This window comes from Rattus norvegicus, chromosome 2, assembly GCF_036323735.1.
Source record: "Rattus norvegicus strain BN/NHsdMcwi chromosome 2, GRCr8, whole genome shotgun sequence".
NCBI lineage: Eukaryota > Metazoa > Chordata > Mammalia > Rodentia > Muridae > Rattus > Rattus norvegicus.
This window is the reverse complement of record NC_086020.1, coordinates 231,114,942-231,132,240: the sequence shown is the minus strand read 5'-3', so window position 1 is coordinate 231,132,240 and position 17,299 is coordinate 231,114,942. Positions and strand designations below refer to the sequence as shown.

At 39.8% G+C, this 17,299-nt stretch overlaps 2 long non-coding RNA genes across 2 annotated transcripts in view; one reads left to right on the top strand and one right to left on the bottom strand.

The window, feature by feature from the left end:
* Positions 1-170: 170 nt before the first annotated feature.
* LOC134485982 (uncharacterized) lies at positions 171-6,980 on the bottom strand. The gene is made up of 2 exons (XR_010064464.1): positions 6,772-6,980; positions 171-827 (listed from the first exon to the last, which is right to left on the bottom strand). It is a non-coding gene; the product is annotated as an uncharacterized LOC134485982 (long non-coding RNA).
* The window catches only part of LOC134485983 (uncharacterized), a 32,352-nt gene continuing 21,857 nt past the window's right edge, over positions 6,805-17,299 (top strand). The window contains exon 1 of the long non-coding RNA XR_010064465.1: positions 6,805-7,144. This is a non-coding gene — a long non-coding RNA (uncharacterized LOC134485983). The remainder of the gene's footprint in view (positions 7,145-17,299) is intronic.

The window sequence follows — 17,299 nt, the reverse complement described above, 5'->3', positions numbered from 1 at the left end:
CATCTGGGATTTTCTAATGGCTACCCAAGTTCCCTCTCCCCCACTGCTACATACCTGACCCTATATACTTCTCCCCCATCTTTGCAAATAGTTCTACCTGAGGACCCCACTATACCACTCCTGGGCATATGCCCAAAAGATGCTCCAACATATAAGAAGGACACATGCTCTACTATGTTCATAGCAACTTTATTTATAATAGTCCAGAAGGTGGAAACAACCCAGATGTCCCTCAACAGAGGACTGGATACAGAAAGTGTGGTACAATTATACTATGGAGTACTACTCAGCTATTAAAAACAATCACTTCAAGAAATTCGCAGGCAAATGGATGGAACTTGAAAAATCGCATACTGACTGAGGGAAATGGATGGAACTTGAAAAATATCATTCTGACTGAGGTAACCCCGTCACAAAAGAATATACATGGTATACATTCACTGATAAGAGGATATTCGCCAAAAGAAACTCGGAATACCCATGATACAACTCACAAACCATGTGAAACCCAAGAAGAAAGAAGGTCACACCAAAGTGTGGATGCTACAATCCTACTCAGAAGGGGGAAGAAAATAATCTCTGGGAAGTAGAGAGAGAGAGGGGTCTGGTTGGGAGAGAAAAGGGGGAGGGTGGAAGGGGGCCAGTTCAGGTTGAAAGCAGTTGATAATTTTTTAAAGGACAAATTCTGACTTTCTTAGTGAATAGTGGTAATGTTGCTCTGCAGGGCTCAGTTCAAGTGCTTGCACAGGAGATATGGCTTCCAGCAGACTCCTGGGCGTCCTCTTAACATAGCTCCAATGTGAATTCTTCACTGCAGCACCGCTCCTCTAAATAAAGTCAATGGAAGGTAATAATTCAGGGTTAGGAACAGACCCCTATAAAGCAGACTATCACTATGAGAAAATCTGTTTTTAAAAGAAGAGTCAACTATTACTTACTTCACAATTGCCATAAAGAAATTATTTTAATCTACTGAATCTTTTTTTTTGAAAATTACTTTTTATTAGGTATATTTCTTCATTTACATTTCAAATATTATTCCCTTTCCTGGTTTCCTGTTCATAAATTTCCATCCCCTCCAATGCCCCCATATGGGTGCTCCCCCTTACCACACTCCTCCAAACATTCTGCTGCACTGGGGTTCCAACCTTGGCAGGACCAAGGGCTTCCCCTTCCACTGGTGCCCCAACAAGGCTTTTCTCTGCTTTGTTTAGTCTTTTGGTAGTGGTTTAGTCCCTGGAAGCTCTGGTTGGTTGGCATTGTTGTTCTTATGGGGTTGCAAACCCATTCAGCTCTTTCAATCCTTCCTATAATTCCCCCAAAGGGGGTCCTGTTCTCAGTTCAGTGGTTTGCTGCTAGCATTGACCACTGGATTGGACATGCACTGGATATGTCTCTTAGGAGAGATCTATATCTGGTCCCTTTTGGTATGCACTTTTAAGCTTTATCAGTCTTACCTAGTTTTGGTGACTGTATGTATATGGGCCACACGTGGAGCAGGCTCTGAATAGTGGTTCCTCCAGTTGCTGCTCTAAACTTTGCCTCCATATCCCCTCCTATGGATATTTTTCCCCTTTTAAGAAGGAATGGGAGCATCTGTATTTTAGTCATCCTTCTTCTTGAGCATCCTGTGGTCTGTGGATTGCATCTTGGGTAATTCGAATTTTCAGGCTAATATACACTTATCAATGAGTACATACCAGGTGTGTTTTTCTGTGATTGTGTTACATCACTCAAGATGATAATCTCTAGTTCATTCCATGTGCCTATGAATTGCATGAAGTCATTGTTTTTGAAAGCTGAGTAGAACCCCATTGTGTAGATGTACCACATTTTCTGTATCCATTCCTCTGTTGAAGGGCATCTGGGTTCTTTCCAGCTTCTGGCTATTATAAATAAGACTGCTATGAACATAGAGGAGCATGTGTCTTTGTTATATGTTGGGGCATCTTTTGGGTATATGCACAAGAGAGGTATAACTGGGTCCTCAGGTAGTTCAATGTCCAATTTTCTGAGGAACCTCCAGACAGATTTCCAGAGTGGTTGTACCAGTCTGCAATCCCACCAACAATGGAGGAGTGTTCCTCTTTCAGCACATCGCTGCCAGCATCTGTTGTCACCTGAGTTTTTGATCTTAGCCATTCTGACTGGTGTGAGGTGGAATCTCAGGTTGTTTTGATATGCATTTCCCTGCTGAGTAAGGATGTTTTACATTTCTTTAGGTGCTTCTCAGCCATTTGACATTGCTCAGCTAAGAATTTTTTTGTTTAGCTCTGTACCCCATTTTTAATAATGTTATTTGGCTCTCTGGAGTCTAACCTCTTGAGTTCTTTGTATATTTTGGATATTAGACCTCTATCAGATGGAGGATTGGTAAAGATCTTTTCCCAATCTGTTGTATGACATTTTGTCTTACTGACAGTGTCCTTTGCCTTACAGAAGCTTTGCAGTGTTATGAGGTCCCATTTGTCAATTCTTGATCTTAGAGCATAAGCCATTGGTGTTTTGTTCAGGAAATTTTCCCCAGTACCCATGTGTTTGAGACTCTTCCCCACTTTTTTTCTATTAGGTTGGGTGTATCTGGTTTAATGTGGTGGTCCTTGATCCACTTAGACTTAAGCTTTGTACAGGGTGATAAGCATGGATCGATCTGCATTCTTCTACATGCTGAACTCCAGTTGAACCAGCACCATTTGCTGAAAATGCTATCTTTCTTCCATTGGATGGTTTTAGCTTTTTTTGTCAAAGATCGAGTGACCATAGGTGTGTGGGTTCATTTCTGGGTCTTCAATTCTGTTCCACTGATCTATCTGTCTTTCTCTGTACCAATACCACACAGTTTTTATGACTACTGCTCTATAATACTGCTTGAGGTCAGGGATGGTTTGTTTATTGTTGAGTATAGTTTTTGCTATCCTGGGTTTTTTTTGTTATTTCAAATAAATTTGCAAATTGCTCTTTCTATGTCTCTAAAGAATTGAGTAGAAATTTTGATGGAGATTGCAATGAATCTGTAGATTGCTTTTGGCAAAATTGCCATTTTTACTATATTAATCCATGAGCATGGGAGATCTTTCCATCTTCTGAGATCTTCTTTAATTTCTTTCTTCAAAGACTTGAAGTTCTTGTCATACAGATCTTTCATTTGCTTGGTTAAAGTCACACGGAGATATTTTATTATTTGGGACTATTGTGCTGGGTTTCATTTCCCTAATTCCTTTCTCAGGCTGTTTATCCTTTGTGTAGAGGAAGGCTACTGATTTGTTTGAGTTCATGTTATATTCAGCCACTTTGCTGAAGTTGTTTATAATCTACTGAATCTTAACTTTAGTAAATTTAGGTACTCCAGTGCTGTATCTGCAATGCCTTTCTTGCTTTGCTTATTTCCAATGTCATGAATATTCTTTTTCTGCCTTATAATATTCTACCCAAGGACCCGAGATTTAAAAACCCAACTCAGAGATGAGTGCTAAAATAAGTAAAAATTAAATAACCATGCAAAAATTTGTAAAACGTCTTTAAGTGAGACGACAACAGAATTGTTCATGTTGCCTAGGGGGGTGGAACAAGGTAGCAAGGAGAGACTGGAAAAAGTAGAGGGAGGGAAATTTGTGGTGGTAGAGATGTAATATATGACGGAAAAAATAAAGAGAAAAAAGGCAGGCCAACCATGGAGAGAGAGAAAAAGAGCAGAGGTGCGGGGTCAAGGAAGGTGTTCCACAATCATACCCTTGATCATAACAACATGAGACGTATGGTAAAGACTGTGAAAAGGGTCAGATTTCTTCAGTATCAAAAGGAGAACTCAATCCTCAGAAAATACTAGAAGTCTAATTCAACAGCACCCTCAAAGGATGATTCATTATGAACAAGCACAGTTTATACTTGGTATGTAAGAATGTCCATTTCATGTAGATAAAATATTTTGCACATTACATTAACAGAATAAAGGGAAAGAGGTATGTGCCACTATTAAACGTAGAAAACTGTTTGATGAGACTTTCTATCTCTACATGACAAAACTCTCAGGAGAGCATTGCATAACCGCTCCTTTGCTACTTTATTTCTGTTATTATGTCAGCACTAGGAAGGGCACGTGTGGCAAATCCTTAACTAGTGTCATACTCAATTAGCAAAACGTTGAAAAACTGCTTTGAAAACAGAGACAACTGAAGGATAGCCATTCTTAATATTCTGATATACTATATTACTATAGATCCTTTTCAGAGGAATTAGGGAAAAAATCGTATGAAAAAGTCAATGGGAAAAATATGTGAATTGACACATATGATGTGATATTTAATTTAGCAAAGATGCCAATGCCAAAAACCCCACTAAAATTATTAGACCTGACACATGAAAGTATTAAACTGATAAAATATAAAGTCAACACATAAAAAAAGGTAGCAGTTTTGTGTCTTAACAAAAACCAGTACAAAACCTTCAAGACAATAATTGTATTTACATTTCCCTGGAACTAAAGGTAAAAAGGAAATATCTGAACACAGGAAGCAACACCACACTGGTAAACACTGGACTAAATACAAACAAATGCAAATGTATTCTGCTTATGTTTTAGAGGAAGTAGTATTGTTAAGGTGGTTAATGTAACAGAGGTTCTATGCAGATTACATATAGTACAGATACATTCAGTGTCAAAAAAATGCCATGAAATTACAAAAGTAACACCCATTAGGTAAGGTACTCTTCCCATCTAAAAGAAAAATTTTAGAGGCACGATACCATCTGACAGACTTTATTAAGTAGCTATAGTAATCAAAATATATTGTTAATGGCAGATAGTAGACAAAATGAACCACAGAAAAGAACACTATTCAGATTTTTGGAAAAATATCACAAATGTATTGCTTGGTCATTTTCAAAAATTATGCTAGGAACACAATAAAATGTCAATATGCTTAATAACATAATTTGTTTAAACTAGATATATATGTGCAAAAAAAATGATACTGGGCTCATCTCATGCCATCTACAGAAAACTCCAAATGGGTTGATGGTGCCAATGAAGATATGAATATATAAATCTACCAGAAAAAAGAACAACAAACAAATGAGATTAAGACCACACAACATACATCTAGTGAGTAATTCTGGATTTGACTGCCAATACATAAGGGACAAAAACAAAAAAAGATAAATAGAGTCCTATAAGCCAGAGCAAGCTTCTACATGGAGAAAGAAGTCATCACTACAGAGAACTGGCAAGCCAGAGAGTAGGAGAAATAGTTGAAAAGCACACATTTCATTTGGTGTAAATATGCAAACCACACCAGGAGCACAGTAACAAAAGAACATACCAATTACATACTGTAAATGCAAAGGGTACTAGTAGGCATTTCACAAAATTGACATACACTGAGCAGAAACCTGGAAAATATGTAGCAGTATTAATCATCTGTTAAATTCAAATTAAAACCATAATGACCTAGGACTTCACAACTTTTAGAATAATTATAACACAAAAAGACACTGTCATAAAAGGAGAGGAGATAGGATGTGGGGATTGCCATGCATTTTTTGTAAGAAAGTAAATTAGTATATCCTTTGCAGAAAAACCATATGATAAGATATGATGCCATGAAATGCGATGCGATGTGATATGATATGGTTCATATGGTATGGTACGATATTTTCAGTCCCTCAAAACAAAAGTAGAATTACCACTAGATGGGAAAGCCTCGCTTCTATGGAACATGTAAAGGGAAAAGGATGTGTGACCAGAGATAAAGAGATCAGCCTAGAAATCATTATGCTAAAATACTAAGCAAGCCACAGAAAGACTAGCAATGCTCCCACTCTGTGTGACTGGAAACAACTGGGGAAGTTGAAGGGCAATAAAGAAGCTGGGGAATGCTAGCCAAAGGTCCAGAGATAATAAGTTTCATTTTCCACCAAAAATAAAGATAATAGGCTAATCAGCACGATTTAGTACATGGATCTTAACCACATATGTATCGCATACATACATGCAAGTATGGTTTACCATTTAGTGTTAAAGAAAATATTAAAGTAAATTTTTAAAAATCCAATAAAAGCATGGCAGGGAGGGAAAAGGAAAGAAGATCAAAAAGCCTAGGATAGAGATGAGACATGAAAGTAAGAGTTGAAGGAAGGTGGCTCCATTCCCTTAATCTGATTACTTAAAGTGACACCAAGCATCTAGACAGATCGATGTAAATTAGTTTTCGAATTCTGGAGCAGTAGGTCTCACTTGAGCACACAGGAGGCCTGACAGAGCTCATGCAGGCCCAGTTCACCAGCACAGGTTTGGCAAGACTGTAGCTTCCCCAAGTTTCCAGACGAGTTTAGCAGATGCTCTGGTTTAAGAACCATTGGTTTAGATAAATCATCATTTTAGCGATATTGATGAACAGGAAAGAAAATTTTTCAAGGGAAGTCAGCTAATAATTTTTTTTTTGGAACTAGGAATTTTTTTAAAAAAAATGTTTTAACTTGATTAAGCATTTATTGGGTTACAAGAAGTCACTTATTATTAAATAAATGACCAGACAATTGAATTATTATTCATTTTAATTTCTGACATTTTGTTTTCTGCTTCGATTGAACTCTTTGGCTAAATAAATCCTGCAGCTTTTCCCCACTGCACTCGATGTCTGCACTAAGCTGAGTCTGTTGCCCATAACCAGGCAGGTGAGTGTCTAATTTTCTTACTGTTCCCACACACAGGAAGCAATACTTTGCTAGCATAATCGAACACCAGGCCCACATTTTCTGCTTTGTTACACTCACCCTTTTGCTCTCTGGGGTTTTAAATGTCCCATTGTGCCCTCATTCTTCCAACAGAGGAAATGACGCCACCCACAGAACGCGTGCTGGGTTTTCCCATCCTGATGGGAATGCCACAGTGGCCGTCCTGGAAGTGGAAAGGCACAGAGCAGGGACAACCAGCCCTGGATCTGGGTCATCCCAGCTGCCGCTGGCTTGGGAACAAACCCAGCAGGCTCTAAACTCCACAGAACCGATGTTTTGTATGCAACTCATTTGCACACAGCAAGCACCCCTCTGTGTGGCTGAGATGGTGCCTGATGGGATGCACTGGAGTGACAGAGGCTTCAGAGGGGAGCGAGGACCTGGCAGGATGCAGGGCTAAGATGTAAATGAGGTAAGGTACCGGTAATGGCCAGCCCTACCAGGCTTCATTGCTTTCAATAACACAAATGCTTTCAACAAGATGAATTTCCAGGACAAGAGGACGGCAGAAACACAATGCGATTGACAGACTGTTACAGGCAACTGATTGTATTATATTCAATAGGCTGAATCGTAGAATATGCCCAAATGCATCATACCTTGTGATGATATTCAAAAGGGACAAAAGCACAGAGGCAGAACTGAATTTAACTTTTCTCCGTTTATCTTTGTCAGACTCTTTCTCATAATATCCAGGTATACGAAATTTTCAGGATGTCACAAGGTTAAAAATCTTGGTAAACGCGTGGTACCCATCCCTCATTAAGGCATTTAATTAGCATAATGGACACATAGAGTATCAGGATTCTCTCAATCTGATAGCTATCTTCCAGGCAAACACAATCTCCCCTAAATCCTTGCATTATCTGCATCTATGGAATTATATGAAGTCAGCAGATAATTAGTAAAACCTATCCTAGTAGATTACCATAAGAGGCTGCAGGGCCTGCTGTTTTACTCTATCTTTGCATGTCGATAGCAATCTATACATTTATGTAACTATGGGCTCACATGTAAAAATGATTTTTTTTTCTTTCCTTTCATTTAAAGTTAACTTTCTAATTTTGAAGCAAGGAAGCAAAATACATTCTATGAGATATTTCTGCAAACATTTTTCCTAAGACCTATAAATATATATGCATAATATATCTTCCTGTGCTTACTGTAGAACAGCTAACTGAAACCTTGGGGCTAATATTTTCATTGCATTTTCACTCACAATTCCTGTGGTCACAAGAAAAAGCACGGTACAATAGCTACATCTTGGCTCCTCTACTTGGTATGTGGAGAGAGTGATAGTCCTGCTTTACAGTAAGTTTCCTATTAAAAATGGTCAGGAGAAATGTGCTTCATAAATGCAAGGCTGCTAACATTTTAAGAAGATAACTGTGCTATACACAATGGGGACTAAGACACATTTTGTATCAGGAAACACCTTAAAAATAGGACTGGCCTTCCTGTTCCCAGGGAAGGGCGATTCGGGCGTCTACTGGGATGGGCTCTGAGTGTTTCAAATGAGAAATCACTTTTTAAATTACAGAGTCTAAAGAAAGTGTGGATTTGGGGACTATTATTAAAAATATACATCTGTGTCACAATTGTATGTGAGTATGATAGTCCCTAGCCCTGAGGAAAATCTTTAAGCAATTTAACAGTACCTTTTCATTAATTAATTTATTTCCTGATCCCAACTTCAACTCCCTCCTTTCCTCCAAGTCTCACCCTATTACCTTGGTTCCCCGCAACCATACCCTTCCTTTCTCCTGAGGGAGGAACAGGACTCCCACAGATGTTAACCTACCTTGACATACAAAGTTGAAGAAGGACTAGGTGCGTCCTCTCCTAGTGAGGCTAAACCAGTCAGCCCAGTCAGCTGAGAGGGATTCAAAAGAAGGCAGCAGAGTCAGAGACAGCCCCTGCTTCCGCTGTTGGGCATCCCACATGGAGTCCAAGCTACACATCTTTTACATATGTGGAGGGGGCCTAGGTCCTTCCCATGCACGCTCTCTGGTTGGTGGTTCAGTCTGTGAGAGCATATATAGCCCAGGTTAGTTGATTCTGTATGTTTTCTTATGGTGTGCTTGACTTTTCCGACTCCTTCAATCTTCCCTCCCACTCTTCCATAGGATTGCCTAACTGCAAATATAGAAGATTATCATGAAGAGTGTCAGGGGTGGGCTCTCTCTCATGGTGTGGGTCTCACCCATGCATCTTGTAGTCAGGGCAAATTGTGGGTCTAAGGTTTTGTGGCTGGGTTATTGTCCCCATCCTTCCATTAGGAGTCTTGCCTGATTACAGGAGGTGGCCGTTTCATGTTCCACATCCCCTACTGCTAGTAGACTTAACTATTGTCACCCTCATACCTGGAAGTTTCCATTGTCCTAAATTCATCCTCTGTCATCCCCAGACTTGAACACTCATGTTCCTCCCCATCTGTGCACCCCCTGGTTCCTTCTCTCCATCAACCTCCAATATCTATTTCCTGTTCTCAGTGAGAATCAAACATCCCCCCTTGGGCCCTTCTTGTTACTTAGCATCTTTGAGTCTGTGGATTGCGGTTATCCTGTGCTTTAAGACTAATATCAACTTATAAGTGAGTATATACTATGTGCGTCTTTCTGGGACTGAGTCACCTCCATCAGGATAATATTCTTAACTTCTGTTCACTTGCCTGAAATTTTCAAGATGTCAAGGTTTTTAATAGCTGAGTCCATTATGTGAATGTAAGACATTTTGATATTCATTCTTCAGTTGAGGGATGTCTAAGTTGTTTCCAGTTTCTGGCTATTACAAATAAAGCTGTTATGAACATCGTTAAGCAAGCGTCCTTGTGGTATGGCGGAACATCCTTTGGGCATATGTTCAGGAGTGCTATACTTGGGTCTTGAGATAGAACTAGTGACAACTCTCTGAGGGACTTCCAGAATGGTTTCCAAAGTGGTTGTACAAGTTTGCACTACAACCAGCAATGGAGGAATGTTCCTCTTGCTCCTCATCTCCTCAAGGATGTGCTGTGGTAAGGTTTTTTTTTTTTATCTCAGCCATTCTGATGGATGTGGGATGGAATCTCAGGTTGTTTTCATTTGCATTTCCCTGATGACTAAATATAATGAATATTTCTTTAAGTGCTTCACAGCAATTAGAGATTCCTCTATTGAGAATACTCTGTTTAGATTTGTACCCCATTGTTAATTGGATTTTTTTTGTTGATGTCTAATATATCAGCACTCTCTCTCTGATGTTTGCCCATCCTACAAAAAGCCATCTAAAGATTAGATGAAATTTCCATCAAACTTTCAACACAACTCTTTACAGACCATGAAAAAACAATGCTCAACCTCGTATTGAAAAACAAAAGAAACCCAGAACAGCTCAAACAATACTGCAAAATAAAAGAACTTCTAATGTATTACCATCCTTGATATCAAGCTATATTACAAAGCAATTGTAATAAAAACCTCATGGTATTGGCATCAAAACAGACAAGTTAACCAATGAAATCAAATCAAAAACCCAGAAGTAAACCCACACATCTACGGACACTTAATTTTTGACAAAGAAGCCAAAACTGTACAGTGGAAAAAAGGAAGCATCTTCAACAAATGGTGCTGGTCTAACTGGATGTCTGCATGTAGAAGACTGCATAGATCCATACCTATCACTCTGCACAAAACTTACGTCCAAGTGGATCAGAGACCTCTACATAAAACCAGATACACGAAATCTGATAGAAGAAAAGGTGGGGGATAGCCTTAATCGCGTTTGCAGGAGGCAACTCTCTGAACAGAACACCAATAGCTCAGACACTAAGATCAACAATTAGTAAATGGGACCTCCTCACACTGAAAAGCTTCTGCTTTTCAAATTGAAAAGTTTCTTCAATAGGAAAACAACTGCAGCCTACAGAATAGGAAAAAGATCTTTACCATCTGAATATTTTTGTATATATGTATGTATGTGTGTGTGTATATATATGTATACATATATATATGTGTGTGTGTATACATATATATACATATATATATATGTGTGTGTGTGTGTGTGTGCCAGTGTGTGTGCTAGGTTTTGTCAGTCTTATGTACAATTGGACCCAACTTCACAAAAGAAAAAACATGTGCTTCATTCTCCCCAAATCTTTCATTTGCAAATTATCAGAGGACCCTTATCTCGCCACAATAGCGATTTGGGAACTCATGGGGATCAAATAAAATCTAAGAATTCTAACTGCCCTCAGTAGCACCAACATTAAATTTAATTTTTGATTTTTAAGAGACCTTCAGCCATTTCAAGTCTCAACCCACAAATATGCCTCATTCTCCGAAGGAAACAAGGGAAGTCCTTTCGACAGTCATTCACCAAGCAGTGGTTTGCGCTCAGAAATGCTCAGGCAACTGACGACTATAGAGAAAGAGCCAATGGTCCACCCTAGTTGGGTAAGACATCAATGCCATCCCCTTACAAGAATGATGTCATCTTGCTGGGCAAATATGGGTAAGAAAATATAAAGCTAAAACAATAGCTTTTTCTTTTCCTTCTTCACTTTCTTTCCTACTTTTCACTCACAGACACCAGAAGAAAATGTCAAACCTAAATTTTGCTTTAAGAAGTACATTATGGCTTATAGCGGAGTTCGGCAGCTTTGAGTGACTGATGTGAACAGCACTCTCCCGCATGCTACAGACACGTGCATAGGTAGAGTTCAAGGCCCTCTTTTATTTCCATCCATTTCTATGCTTTCATAATCGCATGTTCTCGCTCACTGAGCACTTACTTTTGAAAAATGGTATTTTAACACTCGACTGTCTCTTCAGCAAAAGTCATTTTATTGAAATAATAAAACAGACTGTATCCTGCTGAGCATGATATTCTGCAAGAAGACAGAGGGAAGGAACAGAGACGTGCCTACGGTTGATGGGTTTGAGTGCATACAAACAAAATGCCAAGGGAGAAGAGCAATCACCCCCAAACTACAGACCAGTATGTGTGTCCTTTACGGTGAGGGGTGAGGTTATAGTCAAAGAAAGAATATGCAGACAAGGAAGCTGGACACCAAGCCGTGTCTCCATATGAATTTTAGCATTCCTCACTCGGGAGTCAGCTCTAAGGGTCACTAGTAGACTAGTGGATGAATGAGAACATAAAGACAGGGTGAAGTGGTGGAAAGGGGGCCTTAGATGCCCATTTAGAGTGTTTGTGAAGTGAATGTGCTTCTATTAGAGAACGAACCAAATAAAATCCTCCCACTTCCGCAGGCATTTTTCACCTGGTGAAGAAAGCAGGATGTACAAATAATAATAATACAGAAAGGCCAGCAGAATAACAAATAACTCAGGCGCTTTGGATCTGTTTTTGAAACAACAGAATAGACTTTAAAAAGCAGTAAAGACAATAAAAATCCAGCCATTGTGAAGCAAGAGAAGCCTGGGCTGCAATAAAGGCAGTCAATAAAGAAGCTCTCTCATTTAAACATCAAATGCGCATTGTTTTGCAACACCTGTTATTCAGCCATAATAGCTTTCTTAACCTGTCAAAGTGTTTAAGCTGAGGAAAAGAAATGGGCCTCCAGCTGTGCAGTTCTGTGGAGAAAGCCTGTACTGAGCGATATTAGTTTAATGAAATGTGTACAGATTGTAATTGTGGTAATAAGAGGGCAATTCCCCGAGGTGCTGTAGGAAGGCGGTGAGCTCAGTCAGGCAGAAAACAGAAGTGTGCAGTCTGAGGAGACAAAATATGGCCTGCTTGGGAGAAAATGCAGGACTGAGTGGTAGGGAAAGAAGAATCCAGCAGGGAGGTTTACCTCAGAGCAAGTCTACAAGGGGTTAAGCCCCTCTTTGGAAGTTCTGGAAGTGACCCAGAGCTAATCTGAATCAGGGTTCAGACAACACCACCTCAGAAGCTTCAGACTAGAGGCCATCAGACCCCAGTCCTCAACATGATGATCAGGACCTTTCAGGAACTCGGTCAGAATGAGAGTCGATGGACAATCCCAAGCAGGTGGGGATAAAGGTGGTAGTTACACAAGAAGAAATACAAAGAAACTAGGAACCAAATAAACTCTGGCACGGGTTGCTTTTGTGTTTATCTTGGCATCGATCTGGGATCTGGGAGGGCTAGGCACATTTTAGGAGCTCACTGAAAGCAAGAACTATTTTTGTCGGCTCCCCCATAGACAATGCTCCAGTATTTCAAAATGCCTCAGTCATTTAAAGTCCCCAGAGCAGACACCAAAATGTAGAGCCCTCAAGGAGAACCGGCAACGCCAATGGTATATCTGAAACAAAGACTGGTAAGTTACTGGAAGCCTAGTGTAACAGAGTCTAGCGTTCAGAACTCCAGGGAGACCCAGTCAGAAGGCGCCATTCAGCCCTGTCCTACTCTGACAGGGTCTCGCGATGCATGTCAGAGAAAGACTCTCTTGTTCTTCTAGCAAGGAGTGAAATACGAACCGTTTTGAAATAAGCCAGAACATCCTGTTTTCCTTAACAAGGTCTACCCCCAAGAGAAACGTTTTACAGAAAGTCTCATGTTATGACTGTGTTTTATCAGAGTGTAACTGAACTGAGGAAAGGAAATACCTAACAGAAACATCACATATCACATCTCAAGTAAGGACAGGCAAGAACACTGAGAAGTACTTGTGACCTTTACATCCTGCTGGTGCACACTCTTAATCAGAAACTAAAAACCAATCACAGGACTTTGGAATAGGGCCCCTCTTGTCACATGCATTAAAGTCCAACCTACCGTGCGTTTTAACTCGGTACATGATGGGTGACTGGTCACAAAGGATCGCTAGGTTGCCTAGCTCACCTGTAATCCCAGCTCTTTGCCAGGTGTGCAGAAAGGTCCGGAGCCCAAGGCTAACCTGAGCTATGTTGTAAGACAACGTTTCAAAAAGAAAAAAAAATTCAAGATTTTTTTTCCCGACCGTAATTATTACCTCAAAGGTACCAATGGTTAAGGAAGAGTCCATGCAGGAAGAGGTGGGGAACGGAAACTTAGAGACAGACATTCCAAGAAGACCCAGAAGGAAATGTCAGAAACCAATGGTGCCTGTTGTATTGGGAGTAGAGAATGTCTTGACAGGTTTGTTAGTGGAGTGGACTCAGCTAGGAAAGGAACTCTGAGCCTGAGGAAACTTTAATAGAAAATTCAAAATCCAAACAGAAAAAAAAAAAAAAAACCAAAACAGAAAACACTCTTGGGGAATGTGAAACAACCATAAAATACAACAAATGAAAATTGAGGATCTCTACAGAGAGAAAGGTTTAAACAAGCCAAACAGAACTTCCCCCAAATCAGTGTCACAGAGAAAATGACACATCCAGTAATCTCATATAATATCAGGTAGAAGGAAAGTGTGGATGGTGGATATCAGGATATCATTTTCAATATACAAAATTTCAAAGCAAGGTGAGGCAACACTGAAAAGGAGCTGTCAGGGGGAAATGCACAGCCTGTCTACAGTGGGCATGGAAGATGGCTGAGTCGAGACTGCCGACAAGGAACAGCAGTGCTTACTTAACCTGGGAGGAAGCCAGTTTAATTCCCCGCACCCACACGGTGTCTGACAACCATGGACAGCTCAGTGCCGAGATCCGATTCCCTCTTCTGCCATCTTCAGACATGGCTTGCAATGTAGTTCAGTTATAGGTAGGCAAAATGCTCATAAACATAAAATAAAAATTAATAAGCTCTGAAAGGAAAATAAGTCCAGCTTTTACTCAGAAATAACATCAAACAGTCCATTTTACTATAAAAAATTAACTGTGATAATCTATGTTAAGACGACGCTGTGATCTACTAACCCTTCTGTGGTAGTACATGGGACGAAGGAAATTTTAGGAACTGTACAAACTGATCTCTAAACCTTCCTGTCCCTCAAGAGAACAATTGCCCAAAACCCTAACTCCCACGCACCAAGAAACACTTTCAATAAAGCCTTCACACACCAACTCATGAGCAGTCATCAATGTATAAGTGTTGAAAGCTCATTCAGATACCATGATGCAGCAAAAATCATTTTTATTACTTTTATGTTTTCACAAGTCCAGCCATTAGTCCCCTTCTGGTCCCCCCTCCTGGTCCCCCCTCCCACAGTTTCTTACTCCATTCCTCCCCACAGCCCGTCTCCAAGATGATGTTCCCCACCCTACCCCACCCCATCCCTGCCATGCCTCCCCACTCCCTGGGGCCTCAAGTCTCTTGAGGGTAAGGCACATCTTCTCATTTTAAAGTGTGAAGAAACGATCAACATATTGAAAGTTTGTAAGAGAAACAAAAGAACAAACCGCTCTGTGATGTTAACCTTCAAAACTGTCAGAGAAATAATTTCTCAAGCAAGATGTTTGTTGTTCATACACTGGCCTTATAGAAATGCTAAAGAACATTTTAGAAAGGAAACACAATCTGTATTAGAATCCCATAGCTAGGGTTATAACCCTTGGTGTAATACCATGCGCAAGACCCTGGACTAGGTCCCAGCAGCAGGAAGGAAGGGAACTCAAAGCCATATAAAGATTGGTACGTTCACATACATAAAATAAATCTTAAAAACGAAAAGGAATGGTATCATGTTCAAGAGCAAATAGACAGAGATAGATGAAAAATGAAATTTTATTATTTTAATTAATCTCAGCAGCTAGAAATTTATTCAAAAATACTATCACAGCACATTGAGTATACAGACATATATTATGTGTGTGGCGTGAACAGCAGAAGTGATAAAGGAGAGAGGGAGTAACTCTGATCGTTTTCCTATAATGAAATATACTGCCTAAGAAACAACACAGGGTTTTCTGAAAATGGGATTTGACTAATTGTAGATACGTTGTAAATACTAGAGCAACCTGTACAAGAACTGAAATGAAGAGTATAGCCAAGATGGTGACAAAAGAAAGAAAATTATACCCCTAAAAGTGCTCCGTGTGGCACATGATAGGCAGGGGAGGAGTCATAAAAAATAGAACAAAGGGAAAATGGCACACATAAATTTAGATATACCGATGGCTACAAGGAATGGTATTGGTGAAGCTATCAATTAAAACACAGATTTCCAGAGTGCGCACACACACAGGCACATACAATCCTAAATACGTGTTGTCCACCATAAATAAACTTTAAACATAAAGACACACATAAATGAAAAGTCTGGGAAAGGGTAAACCATGGCAGCCACAGCCTGCAGAAAGTAAAAGTAGTTTATTCCTTTCAGACCAAGCTGACTCCAGAGCTAATGAAGCTACGAGCTGTGGAAGCAATTTTAATTCGGTAAGTCATTATAATACAATACGTCATCACACTACGATCAGGGAGTTGAGTCTTCAAAAGATACTCTGAATTTCTCATGAACACTCGCAAGTGCGCCTGATAACATGGCAGCAGAGAGTGGCTGGGTTCACCTGAAGATGCAGCGATACTGCTTGGCAGCTGCAGTGGCCGGTGTCTGTGGGTGGCAGCAATGAATTGACAACTAACAAACTTGGAAGGAAGAAGGGTCTTGAAAGTTTTCCCCATGAGCAATGAGGCATCCCTGAGATCTATGACGTAAGTTAACTCAGGTATCATACGTCCCACAAGCAAGTCTCAAACTATCTCATTGCTATGTCCCTGTGTAGTTTTGATTTTACTTCTCAGTTAATAAAAGCTTAAGCTCTTTTCAGGGTAGATATCTGACTGGAAAAAAAATAGGTCAACCCACCAATGTAGTTGGAGATGTCAATACCCATCTATCAAAAGCAGACAGATCCTACAGGGGAAGGGTGGTGAGGACACAGGTGCACTGGGACTCACCATTAATCAACTACATGTAACTGACGCCTAATGAGCTCTATCCAGCATCAGTAGAGCAAATATCCTGTCCGAGATCATGCACGGTCTCTCATTCTATCACTTTCTAGGAAAATAAAGCATGACGTACGAATTTTAAAGACCAGAACTCGTACCATGGTTATTCTCAGACAACAGCGGTATTTGGTGAGAAGCCAATATCGGAAGGCAGGTGAGAAAAAGAAAATACACAGAAAATATGAAAAAAATGCAACGGTAGCTGGGAGTGGAAACACAGGCTCAGGAGCCTGGCGCAGGATGAGCGTGCGTTTCAGATCAGTTTAAGCACAAAACTCCATGAGGTCAAAGAAAAAGATCTTAAAGGAAATTTAACAAAGCATATCTAAAAATAAGTGACAAGACCACATAGCCTCTAGTTTTGTAGATTTGTACTAAAACAATGCTTCAGGGTATATTGCAGCATTGAATACACACATTGGAAAATAATAAAATTCTAAAATCTATCATGGTTTTTACCTCGTGAAACCAGAATAATAAAAGCAAATTAAATCAAAGGTAAACAGAACAAAAAATAATAAAAATCAGGTCACCTCCAATGAAATTTAAAGCAGAATATCAATAAAGGAAATCAAATCCAAAGCTGGCTTTTGGAAGGATGATTAAAATCAATAAGCCTCTAACCAGGCTAACGAAGTAAAAAAGGAAGACACAAATTACCAAAATTGGAAGTGAAAATGAAACTTACTTCAGCTCCCAAGGATATTAAAATGGAAACTTT